The 15018-nt window shown below is 39.1% G+C and overlaps 1 protein-coding gene across 3 annotated transcripts in view; it reads right to left on the reverse strand.

The window, feature by feature from the left end:
• The window catches only part of LOC140198562 (KH domain-containing, RNA-binding, signal transduction-associated protein 3-like), a 217417-nt gene that overhangs the window by 78321 nt on the left and 124078 nt on the right, over window positions 1-15018 (reverse strand). The gene's annotated exons all lie outside the window — the stretch shown is intronic.

A 15018-nucleotide genomic window follows, 5' to 3' on the forward strand; every position in this document is an offset into this window, starting at 1 on the left:
ATACTGAACTGGCAGTGCATTGAAAGTCCAAACAAGCCAGTGGAATTCAGCCCAAACTGGAATATCTAAACAGAAAGAGAGTCCAACTTCCTCCCATTATGATTGTTCCATGCACACTGGCAGTCAGTTGGTAAACATTCTTCATAAATTGCTGTAAACATTGAGGTTTGAGATCATTCAAATGTGGAACCAAGAACAATTACTTTCTTTGTATTAACACATACATACTTTAGCAATGTTCACTCCATTGATCAGAGATGGGAGTACTAAGTCACCCCTTCTCATTCCTATTCCTGGAGAATTCTAATGCCGACTGTAAATCTTCCAATTCTAGTCATAACTTTATTAGCTAACCGAGCATAGGCAGACCTTTAAACTTGGTATATTCTGGTCTGTGTGTCATAGTGAGAGCATGACCGGAACATACTGCCAGCAGCAAGACATCCACACTTTCTGCTGCAGTGTAGAAAAAGCAGAGACTTTTTGCTGATGCTCATTGTTGTCATCAACATTCACAAAGGATCTAATGTCCAGGGTATTTCTAAAGAGATCTATCTCTTAACATGATTGTCATTATGGTTTAATGATAAATAGGCATGGTTTCTTGTTGCTTAATGGCAAGGCCCTATACTGCTACTGGATCTCGCACAATGTATTGCTGTCAACAGAACATATTCTATCCAGGAGCAGATGAAGAAACCTGACAGCTAGCAAGACCATTACTTAAACTCTGCCAGCTGTCAAGGACTTCAAGTGTATAAATGCTTCTGAAATTCACAAACATTCAAAAACAATCAAATTAGTTACTACTGAACATCAATTAAAGTCATGTGGTAGTTTTAATTTATCACAGCTACATTTACAGACACCAACTGCAAACATTCAAAATGGCATACTGTCCATTCAGAATTGCTCAGGAAGCTCATTTTTAAAAAAATTATGTTTTTACACTAACTATTTAAATAGATATATGCTTACTGCAATACAGTTTTTCTCCTACATAATCACGTATTACATTGTACTGCTGCCACAAAGTTAACCATTTTCATGACATATGCTGGTGATATTAAACCTGATTCTGATTCTACTACAAATAAGGCTTAAAATACCTAAACACAAGTTTCATGCATTTGAATGTGCTTTTGAAGAGGTGACCAAGAGGATTATGAAAGGCAGGGCATGGTGTCTATGTGGACTTTGACAAGGACTCTGATGGTAGGTTGGTCCAAAAGGTTGATCACATGGGATTCAGAGTGAGCTAGTCAACTGGATACAAAATTGGCTTGGTGGTTGGAGTCAGAGGATGACTGTAGAAGACAGTTTCTCAGATTGAAGCCCTGTTACCAGCAGCGTGCCATCCGGATCTGTAATATCTTCCCTCTTGATTGTCACCTACACTAACAATTTGGATGAGAATGTAGATGGTATGGATTGTAAGGGTAGTGAAGAGGACAACTGGCACGCTTGCCTTCTTTGATTAGGACACTGAGTGCAAGAGTTGGAATGTCATGTTACAGCTGTACATGATATTTGACTTACTGTGCACAGGTCTAGTCATCTAGCCATCGGCAGGTTATTATTAGGCTGTCGGGAATGCAGTAAGGATACACAACGATGATGCTGGAATTGGATAACTTGAGTTATAAAGAGAGACTGGATAGGCTGCAGCTGTTTTCCCTGGACTGTGGGAGGTTGAGGAGTAAATTTATAGAGATATATAAAATTATGAAGGCACAGTCAAAGTGCATGTTAACAGTTTTTTCCCCCCCTCAAAGTAGAGGAGTCGAAATTTAGGGTGCATTGTTTAACTTGAGAAAGATTTAAAGGGGATCTGAAAAGCAAGCTTTTCTCCATACTAAAGGAGGCAGCTATTTGGAATGAGTTGTCAGAGGAAATGGTAGAGGTTTCAATTAAACAGTTACATAGGTAGGTAAGATTTAGAGGAATAAGGACCAAAACACAGGTAAAAAGGAGTAGCTGAGGTAGGCACTTTGGTTAGCCTGGACAAGTTGGGCAGATATAACTTTATAATAATAGAAAGGCCACTTTTTTTTTTGTTGGGAAAAAGGGAAAATGAAATGCAGAAATCACAGAAATAAAATCATCAGGTTTCACTTCTTACAGCTTTTCCACTTTTTTTAAACTTCAAAACTAATAGATATTGAAAACAGTTTCTTATAATTATGTACTTACATTTCTGTATACAGGTCACAATAGTATTGGTTTTCAGAAGATATTAGGATCAATGATAATTGATATGGTTTCCAATTTGCTGTTGTTTTCTATATAATTATCTCAGAAAGGTATACTCTACTTACTATTAAACATTTAATGCCTACATTAAAATGCCTCATCAAGTCAAGCAGCATCTATGGAAGGTAATAAACAGTCGACATTTTGGGTTGAGACCCTTCAACAGGACTGGGAACGATGAGGGCGGAAGCCAGAATAAGATAGGGAGAGGGGAAGGAGGACAAGCAGGTAGGTGATGAGAGACCTAATGAGGGGGAAGGTTTGTGTTATTTGCATCATGTTCTGAAAGTTGGTTACCTAGAGATTTTCTGAAGAGACAGCCACACATGGACTAAAGATCCTCGCCTGCATAATTCAGCAAAAACACTATTTCTGTCACGTTCTCTTTTGGGAGTACGGAGCAAGCAAAAGAAATAACTTATCAATAGATCACTACACTGTATTTTTCCAATCATTAATGAAACACATCTCTAGAAATACTTCAGCCAGATAATAATTCCTTCCTTGAATGCCAAGTGGAAATCATCTGGTAAATTTTATACTGACCAACTATATCAGTGGCCCGTTGTACTACTTGATTGCCAGTAGTTTTCTATAAAGTTATTACCTCTCACTTTCAATGCTCTCATTTTCTCTGTCCAAAACTGTTCAAGCATAAACATAGATTTACTCAAAATTTACAACCAATATGCAACAATGATGATCTCCGAAACTAGCTAAGTAGGTAATTATGGCCAGTGAATTTTTTTCCCACTTTTTAAAAAACTGAATTACTGCTGTAAAGTTGAATTCTATATGCAAATCTAAATGGGCCATCTTAATAAGTAGTTTTAATAAATACCTGATTCTAAGAAATTTACACTCTTTCTAAGTTCACGGTTTGTCAAGAGATTTCTTCACAATACTCAATCATACTGAGCAATGATCGATTTCTACTTTATTTCTATTAGTCCTGGAAAGTACAAAACAAAAACCTTCACAGAAATTAAGAATGGAATATGGACAACAAAACTAGTATGATTTTCTTTAAAACCAGGACTTGGTAATGCTTACATCGGCCAGGCCTGGAGTTTATAATTACTTATTCAGTTGTGTCCTTCAAATTACCTAAAAAAGAGAAATGTTTTGGCATTGGCAATATGAGGTGAGAGAAATCAAATTAAATTTGAATTCCCATAATTGGATAGGTGAGTTGTTGGGCATAACTAAGTTGGTGATGTATTTGAAGATACCCAGGCCTTTAAATTCTTGCAATTGCAATGTTGTACATATTTGTCTATCTATTCTATATGAATGGCAAAGTAACAGGATAGTAGACACGTCACTAAAGAATGCTACTTCCAAAAGATACCAAATTTAATATGACCCATGATACTGATTCAATTAACAATTTCCTCTTTTACAAACATTAGATTTCCCAGTAGTGACACACAGACACATTTTTGCAATAGAACCATTAAGAGAATTCAATCGAGATAAATTTGTTTGTAGCTGTGTACATATTCTGACAATTCCTCCAAAGAGCAGGCATAAAATGAGAAAAGGTTCGTACAGTTTTTGTTTGCTAAACCCTTATTAAAATTATTCATGGCAAATGTAAAATTCATCCTGCAGCTGCACAATGAAATTGCATTTCACTTGGACCTGGAGTCAGTGATCCGAACACATTAGAAACTTTAAACTACTAGCACCTTTCACCCTGCAATGTAAGCTAAGTATTCTATGATGTACGATCTCTTTTTTATTTAAATTTAACACCTGGTTTAAAAATCCAAAGACTTATAAATAAGATAAATGATTAGTTAACCTGACTTAATAACGCTTAAGGGATAGATACTGGTCAGAAGATGGGTCTTTCCCAAGCTCTTCCTTACGTGGTGAAGTGGAATATTTTAAGCGCACCAGAAGAGAGAGATGGGATTTCAGTGTATTATTCCTTACAAAGGTTAACCCTTTCAATAGTACAACACTTTTTTTTAATTGTTATTCTGCAATTAACCTAGCTTAGAGATTGGATTGAGATTTGAACTGTCAACTTTGATTGGGTTTCACTGGAACAAGCACAAGTTTGGCAAATCAAAACTTTCACAGTAATGAAAAGTAGACAACAGACATTTTTGTGGGGGGGGGGCACAGCTCAGGCAAACTGAAGCAGTTTGAGAGAAGATGAGAATGCATGAAAAAGCATACAAGGTGCAAACTAAGTAGCTGAGGCATTTTTTTTAAAACACACAGAATTGTTTGTTCAATTGTGATTGGATAGCAGCACTCATCAAGGAATTTGCAAAGCTTGCTCCAAGGTGGCTGTCAGAAACAATAACTATGTATGAATTTAGAGATACAGCATGGTAACAGGCTCTTCCCACCCAACAAGCCTGCAGTGCCTAATTACACCGATGTGACCAAATAACGTAACCAGAAAAAGAGAGAAGATCTGCAAATATTGGAAATCCAAACAACACACAGAAAATGCTGGAGGAGCTCAGCAGACCAGGCAGCATGTATGGAAAAACGTAAACAGTCAATGTTTCAGGCTGAAGCCCTTCATGATAAAGGGTCTTGGCCCAAAATGACGACTGTTTATTCTTTTCCATAGATGCTGTCTGGCCTGCCGAGTTCCTCCAGCATTTTGTGAGTGAATCTACTAACCAGTACATCTTTGGAATGTGGAAGGAAACTGGAGCACCTGGAGGAAACCCACACAGTCATAGAATGTACAAACTCCTTACAGACACCAGAGGAACTGGATCTGTGTCACTAGCACTGTAATCGCATTTTGTTAACCGCTACACTACCATTCTGCCTTTAATATACTCCCCTTAAACCTTTCAGCTATCCAAAACAGTTACTTTCCCCAAGCAGTAAGACTGAAACACCTATGCCCTCTAACTCTACTACTTTATTTCCTGTCAGTCACCTAGTGTCACTTTATGGACATACAATCAATCTATGTATATAAGCTCTCATGTATATATATTTATTGTGCTTTTTTTATTATTATTGTATTCTTTATCGTGTCTTTTTTTGCACTGCATCAGATCTGGAGTAAAATATATTTCATTCTCCTTTATGCTTGTGCACAGGAAATGACAATAAACAATCTAGAACAGCTCTCCTGACAATAAACTTTCTTTGTTTCACCACCTCTACAGAAAAAGTAAATCAGCTGCAGTACATAGTGCAGCATTTGTTCTATTCACAGAACGCAGAAAAGTACAGGGCAATACAGATCCTTTGGTCCACGATGCTGTGCCAACAATTTAACCATGTAAGATCAATTATCACCCTTTCCTCCTATATAGCCTTCCACATTTCTTTCATGCCCATCTGAAGAGTTTCTTAAATGTCCCTAATGAATCTGCCTCTATCACCAGCCCTAGCAGTGGTGGTGTCACCTACAACTCGGTGTGGAAAATCCTACCTCTGATATCTTCCCTATACTTTCCTCTAAACACCTTAAAATTATGCTCCCTTGTATTAAGCATTTCCACCCTGAGAAAGTGTTCGGCTGTCCACTCTACCTATGTCTCTTATTTTACACCTCTATTAAGTAACCTCTCATTTACCCCTCCCCCTTTAGCCCTCCCACCAAAACAACCGAACCCCAGAAAATTGAGCTGTCAGTCCTGTATCTCCTGCAACCAAGTCTCACTAATAGTTACAATATCATAATTCCAACTGTTCACCTATGCCCTGAGCTTACCTGTCTTTCCTACAATACCTGCATTGAAATATACACAGCTCAGAATATTAGTCACAACCATGCTCAAACTTTTGATTCCTAATTTTGCCTGAGATCTATTGCTTATTTTGTCTATTCTGGCACGCAGGTTCAAATCCCCTTGCAACTCTAGTTTAACAACCCTTTCCCCCAAACCTCATGCAGCACTAGCAAATCTTCCCGCAAGGATATTAGACACTGTCTCTTCAGTATAGGTTCCACCTTCCCTGGAAGACAGCCCAATGATCCAAAAATCTGACACTCAATCCTACACCAACTCCTTAGCTACATGTTAAACTATATGATCTTCCTATTTCTGGCCTCACGAGCACGTGACTTGGATAGAAATCCTGAGATCACATCACATCACTGGAGGTCCTGTCCTTTAACATAGCACCTAACTCCCTGAACTCAGGGAGGTATGATCATATATATGTATGATCTATGGAAGGCTATCTTAAGAGCAAAAAAAAAAGCAATTCTGAGTGAACTTAGAGAGGAAGTCAGATGCAGGGTCTGCAGGCCATTACTTCTTACAAGGCAAAACCTAACATCATAAATGGCAATGATGCTTCACTCCCAATGAGCTGAACTCTCTTTTATGCACTTCGAAAGGGAAAATAAAACTATATCTGTGTGAATTCCTGCAGCATCTAGTGATCTTGTGATATCTATCTCAGACGCAAATATCAGAACATCTTTTGAGAGTGAACCCTTATAAAGCGTCATACCCCGTTGGTGTACCCAGCAAGGCACTGTAAACAATCAGCTGCAGTATTCAAGGGCATCTTCATTCCCTCACTGCTGCAGCCAGTTTCCCACCTACTTCAAAAGGGCAGTAATCATACTGGTGCCCAAGAAGAGCAGGGTGAGCTACCTCAATGACCATCACTAAGAAGCACTCACATTTACTGTGAAGAAGTGCTAATGGGAGATTGGTCATGGCTAAACTAAAGCCTGCTTGAGCAAGACTACAGCAATTTCTCTCACACCACAACAGATCTACAGCCACACAATGTCACTGGCACTGGATCATGTGAACAGTAGTATTACTTATGCAGTTTAACAATTACAGCACAGTGGTCAACACCATCATCCCCTTAGTAGTATCAACAAGGTTCAAAACCTGGGCGTCTGTTATCTTCTTCTGCAAATGGATTCTTGATTTCCTCATCAGGAGACCACTGGATCATCAATAATAATTTTTTCTCCTCGCTGATAATCAATACAGGCATGCCTCAGGGATACTTGCTTAGCCTACTATTCTGCTCTACATTCATGACTGTGTAGGTACGCACAGCTAAAATAGCAGCTATAAATTCACCGATTACAGAACAGTTGTTGGCAGAATCTCAGATGTTGATGAGCAGGCATATAGAAGTGAGCTAAATCAATTGGTTGTGTGGTGTCACAACACAACCTTACAGCCATCAGTAAGACCAAGAAATGGACTATGGACTTCAGGAAGGGAAAAACTGGAAGAAAACTCAGCTTTTCTCATCGAGGGGTCAGCAGTGGATAGGCTGAACAGCTACAAGTTCCTAGGTATCAACAGCTCTGAAGATATGGCCGAATGGCCTAACTTCTGCTCCTGTGTCTTATGGCCCAAGATTTACCCTGGGCCCTATATATTGTTTCAATTACGAATAAGCCACACCAGCAACTATATTTCATTAGGATTAAAGATTTTGTACGTCACTCAAGGCCCTTTAATTTCTACAGATGTTCCTTGGAGAGCATTCTGACTGATTACACCATCTAGTATTGAGTTTCCAATGCACACGATTAGTAAAAGATGTAAAGGGTTGTAAACTCAGCTACCTCCATCACTGACACTGGTCTCCTCACCATCCAGAACATCTTCAAAAGGCAATGCCTGTAAAAGATGGCATCCATCATGAAAGACCCGAACCATTCAAGAAATGTCCTCTTCTCATTACTACAGTCAGTGAGGTACAGGAGCCTGAAAACAAACACTCAATATTATAGGAACAGCTTCTTTCACATCACCATCTGATTCCTGAATGATCCATGGATGCATGATGCATGACTATTACGCCTGATCTTTACATTATTTATTTTTGAGTTATTCTTATTGTAATTTATAGCAATTTATTTATTGCGTGGTAATGCTGCCATAAAACAAATTTCATGACATACGTGAGTGATAATTGGGGAGGCAGCTTAATTGGGTCAAAATGCACTGCCCTAATAAATCCCAATTAACTGAATCCAATAGAATATGATTGATGACCTTTTGTCAGTATAGGGGAAAGTCAGAAAACGAGTACATTTTAAATTTCAAAGTGATGGGACAGTAGCGTGACACTGCCTTGCAGCTCCACTGACGCAGATTTGAGTCAGATCTCTTGGGGTTGTATGCTTTCCCTGTGACAACATCCCAGGTGCTCCAACTTCAATTCACATTCACTGACATGCTCATTGTTAACATTAATTTGCAACCATAAGCTACCTCCTATACAGCTGATGGGAGAATCAGGAGTACATTAATGAGAATATGTTGCACAGGAGTAAGAGGGAGAATAGAATGACTCTGAGAGCTGTATCGGCTTGTGGGGCTAAAAGTCCTTTTATAGCACAAAGGAACATAGAGAAGGAAAGAGACAACAAAAAAAAAAGTGGTTGTGATATGGTGGAGCTTACAAGAAAATGGATGATAGAGATTGGAGTCAATTGAGCAAGGTGAAGGCTCCTCCCGAAAGGCATCTCACCTACCTGGAAATGGCACTTAAAGAACTAAAACTTTGAAATAACCCAGAGTGGCTCACTGGGGCTTTATCTTGGCCTGCTGAGTGTTAACATTATTTTCAGTTTTTTTAAAATTCAGATTTCTGGCATCTACAGTTTATTTGCTTTTCAATCCCTGACCAATTCTGATGCAATTCAGCTTTTGTTTTTGATACATTGAGCTTTCCACAGTCGTAAAGGGGGAATGGTTATATTCCCCTTTGATAGAAATAGTCACTGTCTGAAACCTGTAGACAGAAAGAAATGCCTAGGTCTGAATATCCTTCAGGTCTTCATACATACAGACAGATTATTTTATTATGTGAACCACAGATGCAAATGAACACTGAGCAATTATCAACAGAACAACACACACAAAATGCTGGAGGAACCCAGCAGGCAAGGCAGCATCTATGGAAGAGTACAGTTGAGGTTTTGGGCCAAGATCCTTCAGCAGGACTATTATCAATAGCTACTGTACATCTGATTTTTGGACACAAAATGGTCTTAATCTGATGAGACCATAATAGCACAGACACAAGTTACTTGGGCCCCAGCTATGCCTGCCTTTTCATTGGCTAAATGGAAGTTTATGAAAGCCTTCTATGGTAATGCTCCCCAACTCTTTCTGCACTTCAATGACAACTGCATTGTTGGCGCATCATGCACCCATGCTGAGCTCATCAATTTCATCAACTTTGCTTCCAATTTCCACCGTAAGCTTAATATTACTTTGTCCATTTCTGAATCTCTCTGTTTCTATCTCTGGAGCTAAAATGTCCACCAATATTTTTTATTTATTTTACTGATTCCCATGGCAATCTTGATTATACCTCTTCCCACCCTATCCCTAGTAAAAAAAATGCCACTCCATTTACTCAGTTCCTTCGTTTCTGCTGCATCTGTTCCCAGGATGAGGCTTTCTTTTTCAGGCCAGAGAAGACCTCCTTCTTCGAACAACAGGGTTTCACTTACTCCACCACTGATGCTGCCTTCACTCACATCTCTTCCGTTTTCCAGACTTCCAGGCCCACTACATCTTCCCACCTCATTAACAGCGATAGCATTCTTCTTACCCTCACCAACGACCCCGTGAGCCTCCACATCCAACACAACATTCTCTGCAACTTACACCATTTTCAATGGGACCCTAGTACCCAACGCATCTTTACTCCCCCTTCCCACCCTGCAAACTATCGGCTTTCTGCAGGAATGGCTCCCTCCATCTTGTCCATCATCTCTCCTCAAATCTCCCTCCTGGCACTTATACCTGCAAGTGGCAGAAGTGCTACACCTGCCCACTCACCCTCTCCCTCACCTCCATTCATGTTCCAGTCCTTCCATATGAGGCAACACTTGGGGTCATCTACTGTGCTACCGATGTGGCTTCCTCTACATTGGTGAGACCTGACATAAGACTGGAGAATCGGTTTGTTCAGCACCTCCGCTTCATCTACAAAAGCAGATTTTCGTGGTAGCCAACCATTTTAATCCCTATCCCCATTCCAACATGTTGATCCATGGCCTCCTCTACTACTACAATAAACCCACTCTCAACATTGAGGCGTAACAGCTCATATTCCACCTTGATGGCCTCCAACCTGATAGCATAAACATAGATTTCTCCTCCAACTTCCGGTGATTTTCCTCCCCCCCCCCCCTTTTAATTCCCCACTCACAGGTCTCTTACTGCTCTCCTCACATGCCTGAACCTACCCCTGATTACCCCACCCCCTCCTTCCCATTCTCCGATGATCCTCTCAGATTCTTTCTTTGTCATTCTGTATCTTATCCACCTATCACCCCCAGCTTCTTACTTCACCCCCACCCCCCACTCACCTTGCTTCAACTATTCACCTTCCAGCTTGTTCCCCTCCCGCTACCTTCTTATTCGGGCATCTTTCCCTTCCTCTTTCAATCTCAATGAAGGGTCTCATCCAAAATGTCAACTATTTATTAATTTTTATAGATGCTGCCTGAACTGTTGAATTCCTCTTCGTCCTTTTAGCATGCTCTTCCATTCATGATCATAGCCAATCTTACATCTCAGCACCATTTTTCTGCACTATTCACCTAATACCATTAATATGAAAAGTCCATCAGTCAGTTTTCAATTCAACAACTAGGTTCCAGACAGAATATTCCAAGGACTCACTTACCATCTTCAGTAGAAGAAACTTTTCCTTATCTCAGTCCTATATTCTGAAACTGTGGCTCCTGGCTCCACACCCCTAATCCAGGAAAAAATATTTTCCTTGAATCCAGCTGGTTAAACTCAGCAAAGATTTCTGAAATAATAGCCTGAGGCTGAGATAATAGATATCCATCAGCCACAGACATCTTCCATTGTTCTATGCATATACATTTCATTGTAATTGCCAACTAATCTAATTTCCAACATTAGTTTTATTTGAATTCTCTACTGTGACGCTCAGTTTACAGTCACTGTGAAGTCAAAGGCAGTCTCTCCCACTACAACTCTGAGATTCAGAAGTTAATGTTTTCAGTAAGGTTGGAATGTGGACTTGACCAGAGTGTTGACTAAATTGCTCTCATCTGTTCAAAATATGACATGTTTCCAGTTTAATAAAATGTTGGGCTTAATACAGTGTGAAGATCTATTTAAAAGGATAGTCAAAAAGTAAATAAAGAAAACACAAATCTCTAAATCCCTATCGACAATAAATCACCTTTGAAAGTTTCACTACAATCTACAATTTTATCTTAATTAAACAGTGCAATGAATACTAATTGCAGTTTCTCAAAGACTAACTGCCTATTAAATATTATGCAAAATAGTTTTAAGGAAATCTACCAAGTTGAAAATCTGTTAGGCATTTGGATATATACTTCAAATGACAAAAATTAATTGTAACAAAGCAGCTCCAAAGAAAAAGCTTTTTAACTGGAACATGGAAGAAAAGTGGATGTCAATCAAATTGGTTGAGGTGTGTATGCAATTGACATAAAACACAATCAAGAAACAGAAGCTTATCAAATCATTCCCATGTACTGGAATACACAATGACGAACAATTTCACTGAACCTTCCAATGACATGCAATTTTATTGCAACTTTCAAAATCATGTTTAATAGCAAGTTCAGAAACATTTTTCCCAAAACTACTGAATTAACTACCCTCAATTTTCCAAATGCTACTTAATGGTCAATTAAGTTTATATGCTATTGCCTATGCTCATTTCAAAAAGGAAAGTTAAGGAAAGCTTGACAAAGGGATAAAGGCAAATGGAACGAACATAAGTGAATACCACATGCAATAGGCTGAGCTAGTGGATTAAATCCAAGCACAGCAAGCTTGTTCCATCTAGTCATGAATAGGGGGACAGTCAACAGTTATGAAAGTTGAACAATCCAAAAATGTCATCATTCTCAATATGGAAAGCTCCAACATGAGAGTGCAAGCTTCAAACATTTTCAGCCAGAAATATCAAGTGGATGCTCCACATGGTTGCTTCTCGAAATCCCTAGAACGCAGAAGTGAGCTCTCAGCTAGTTCAATCCATTCCTAAGATGATGATGATGATGATGATGATGATGATGACGTCGACTCAGACCTGAGAGGCAGCGTTGGGCATTTTCATGCCTTTCAAGGAGCAATTTGAAAGGCTGTGTGGGGCGGCACTCCTTGCACAGACATTTTGCAGTATTATTTTATGAGGCCGAGCTGTGAGCTCAATATCAACCCGGCGCGGATGGAGAGTGCGCACGGGGGCGGTCCGTCACTGGATCGAACTCGGGAACCTCTGTTGTTAGGTCGGCTGGTGGCGCAGTGAGTGAGATCAACGCCATTCCTGAGAGTGCTGGATAAAACAAAGTCAAGAAACCAGACAATAACCAACACCAACTCTGGAACTGAAGACCTGTACTCCAGAATCAGCTGTTTCTTTTGCCAAGCTATTCCATGACAATACTAGCATCTAACACAATGCTGTAAAATATCCTCTTCACAAAAAGCAGGGCAACTTCTGCTTAATGAACACTCAAACATCAAAGTGAATGAAAATGTTAATGCTGCCATCAAGTGACATCCAAGGAACCTTGATGAAACTGAAATTAATGGACATCAAGGCATAAACAATCCAATGATTGGAGTCATATTTCACACAACAGAAGATGGATTTGATTGCTGGAGATCAATCATCCCACCTCCCTGACTAATAGCTCCTTAGCGCAATGTTCAAGCACATATATTTTCCAAATGCTTCAACCACCATCTTCTTTCCATTGTGAAGTCTACAGATTTTGATGATGCTTGGACATGAGTTAAAATACCTCAGAAAATGATGCAGTACTTGTTTCTATTTGCAACATCCAGGTATAGAGTGCCATAAAAATGCAAGGCTAAAGTCACCTCTAAGAACATTCCAACCATCTACGTAGGAAATTCAGTGGTAGCCCATCACCAGATACCCAATAATAACATTCTGCAAAATCTCATCTAGGTTTGCTGCATAGATAATATGGCTACACACTCGGATCAGAGGTTGAAAATCTACATTGAGCTTCTTCCCAATTTGGAAGTATACAGACTTTCCTTCATCATCGCTGGTAGTATATCCAGAGCCTTACACAGAAGGTCTTTCGCTGATCAAGAAGGCAACTCAAATTTCACACAGGGAATTAGGAATGGGCATTTAATGCTTGTGTTATCAGCCATCCTGAAAATGAATACACAGCTTAAAAAAGTTGGGCATCGATGTTAAATATGGGATAAATGGAGCATAATCTGGAGCAATCTGCTCAACTACAGTCCTGGTTGGACATCCATTGTTCTTTTCTTCCTTGCACCCCAGGAATTCTGACTTGAACAACTACGACTCTCCAATTATAAATCAATCTGGGCCACATGTCATGCTCTTACTCCCAAACTTGCTTATGCAAATACAAACGTATGTTAAGAGTGATTTTGTGTTAAGGTCATTTACATTTAGCAAATGGCTTTGGCTACCAGTCTTCTGTTCCTTGAAAATGTATTGTGAATTTAATTTGGAACAATGCATTCCTAAAAAGCTTTGAATACCAGTCCAGGTGATGCTGGCGTCTGTGGGATAGATGCGAATCAGAAGGTGTAAAGTTTGTATGTAGTTTCAAAAGAAAGCATTGTCTATACTTTGTAAATATAAAATTGCCCTTTGTGTTTAGCACTTAAATATCGAGCCTCATGTTGGGCCAGTAGACCTTTCCACCGAAAAGGCCTGCTGTTCCTTGATTTGACCAATAAAGAAGCTGCTTTGAATCTACCAGTAATTTTCTCCGGCGATTTCATTCACCAACAACAAATATAACCCATAGCTTATTTAACTATTTGCAAAAATATTGCTTCTAAACCCAACAATAAAAATAAAAACATTTTGAAAGTACTCAGTATATGAGGTAGCATCTATAATTAAAAAGTTACTTTCAGGTCTGCCCATCAAAAACCAGGTTTACAGGGTACTGTCTTTCTTGAGTCCAACACTGTAAACAGAAGCAGAAAAATACAAGCCTTTTTGATAAACCTGATAAGGTTATTTGGGAGGTAAATATTCTACATGATCTTTCAGATATCCATTGGTAATATGCGTGATTGTAGAGTAAAAATTTGTTAAAACAATTTAGAAAGCAATAAAATGTGCAACCTCACAGGACTTTTAATCATACTATTGTGCTTCGGACAATTTCTCCTAATTAAATCATTACACACAGATGTCATTAAAATGTGAGCCACACCAGATAATTTGGAGAATTAAACAAAATATGCAAGCTGGCAGAATTAAATGTCAGAAAAGGTGAATTGACAAAAACATTGCGTTTCCTGAATAGAGGAAAACCAGGTGACGCAAAAGAGCTGCGGGATATGAAGCTTCAGGATTATAGAACAATTAAAGAGTTCCAAAAATAATATGAAACAAAATGATTGAAATACTGGGATTTATTTTACTTCAAATTTCTGGTAACTCCAGTGGCAAGAAAAGTTGCAGGAAGAGTTGCCATAATGCAAACAACTTTTTTGTTTGTTGTCCCGTTGTACCAAGGTTCAGTTTACTTCAGGGGGCACAAAGGCATGATTATTCACTGAGCCGGTTAATGCTAGAGTGGGAGAGGAGTGTTGAGAGAAATTAATTTAGTACCTAAATGGAGAGGAGCATGAAGCGAAACATTAGGATGGGTTTGGAGTTGTGACCAAACTAAGGTGATCAGTAAGAGACAGGAACTGATCTGATGTAATCCGCATTTGCATGTTGTACATTGCAGAATTGAGGAACTAGTATTCTAATGTTGGAAGGCACTGCACT

This window comes from Mobula birostris, chromosome 1 (assembly GCF_030028105.1).
Source record: "Mobula birostris isolate sMobBir1 chromosome 1, sMobBir1.hap1, whole genome shotgun sequence".
Classification (NCBI taxonomy): domain Eukaryota; kingdom Metazoa; phylum Chordata; class Chondrichthyes; order Myliobatiformes; family Myliobatidae; genus Mobula; species Mobula birostris.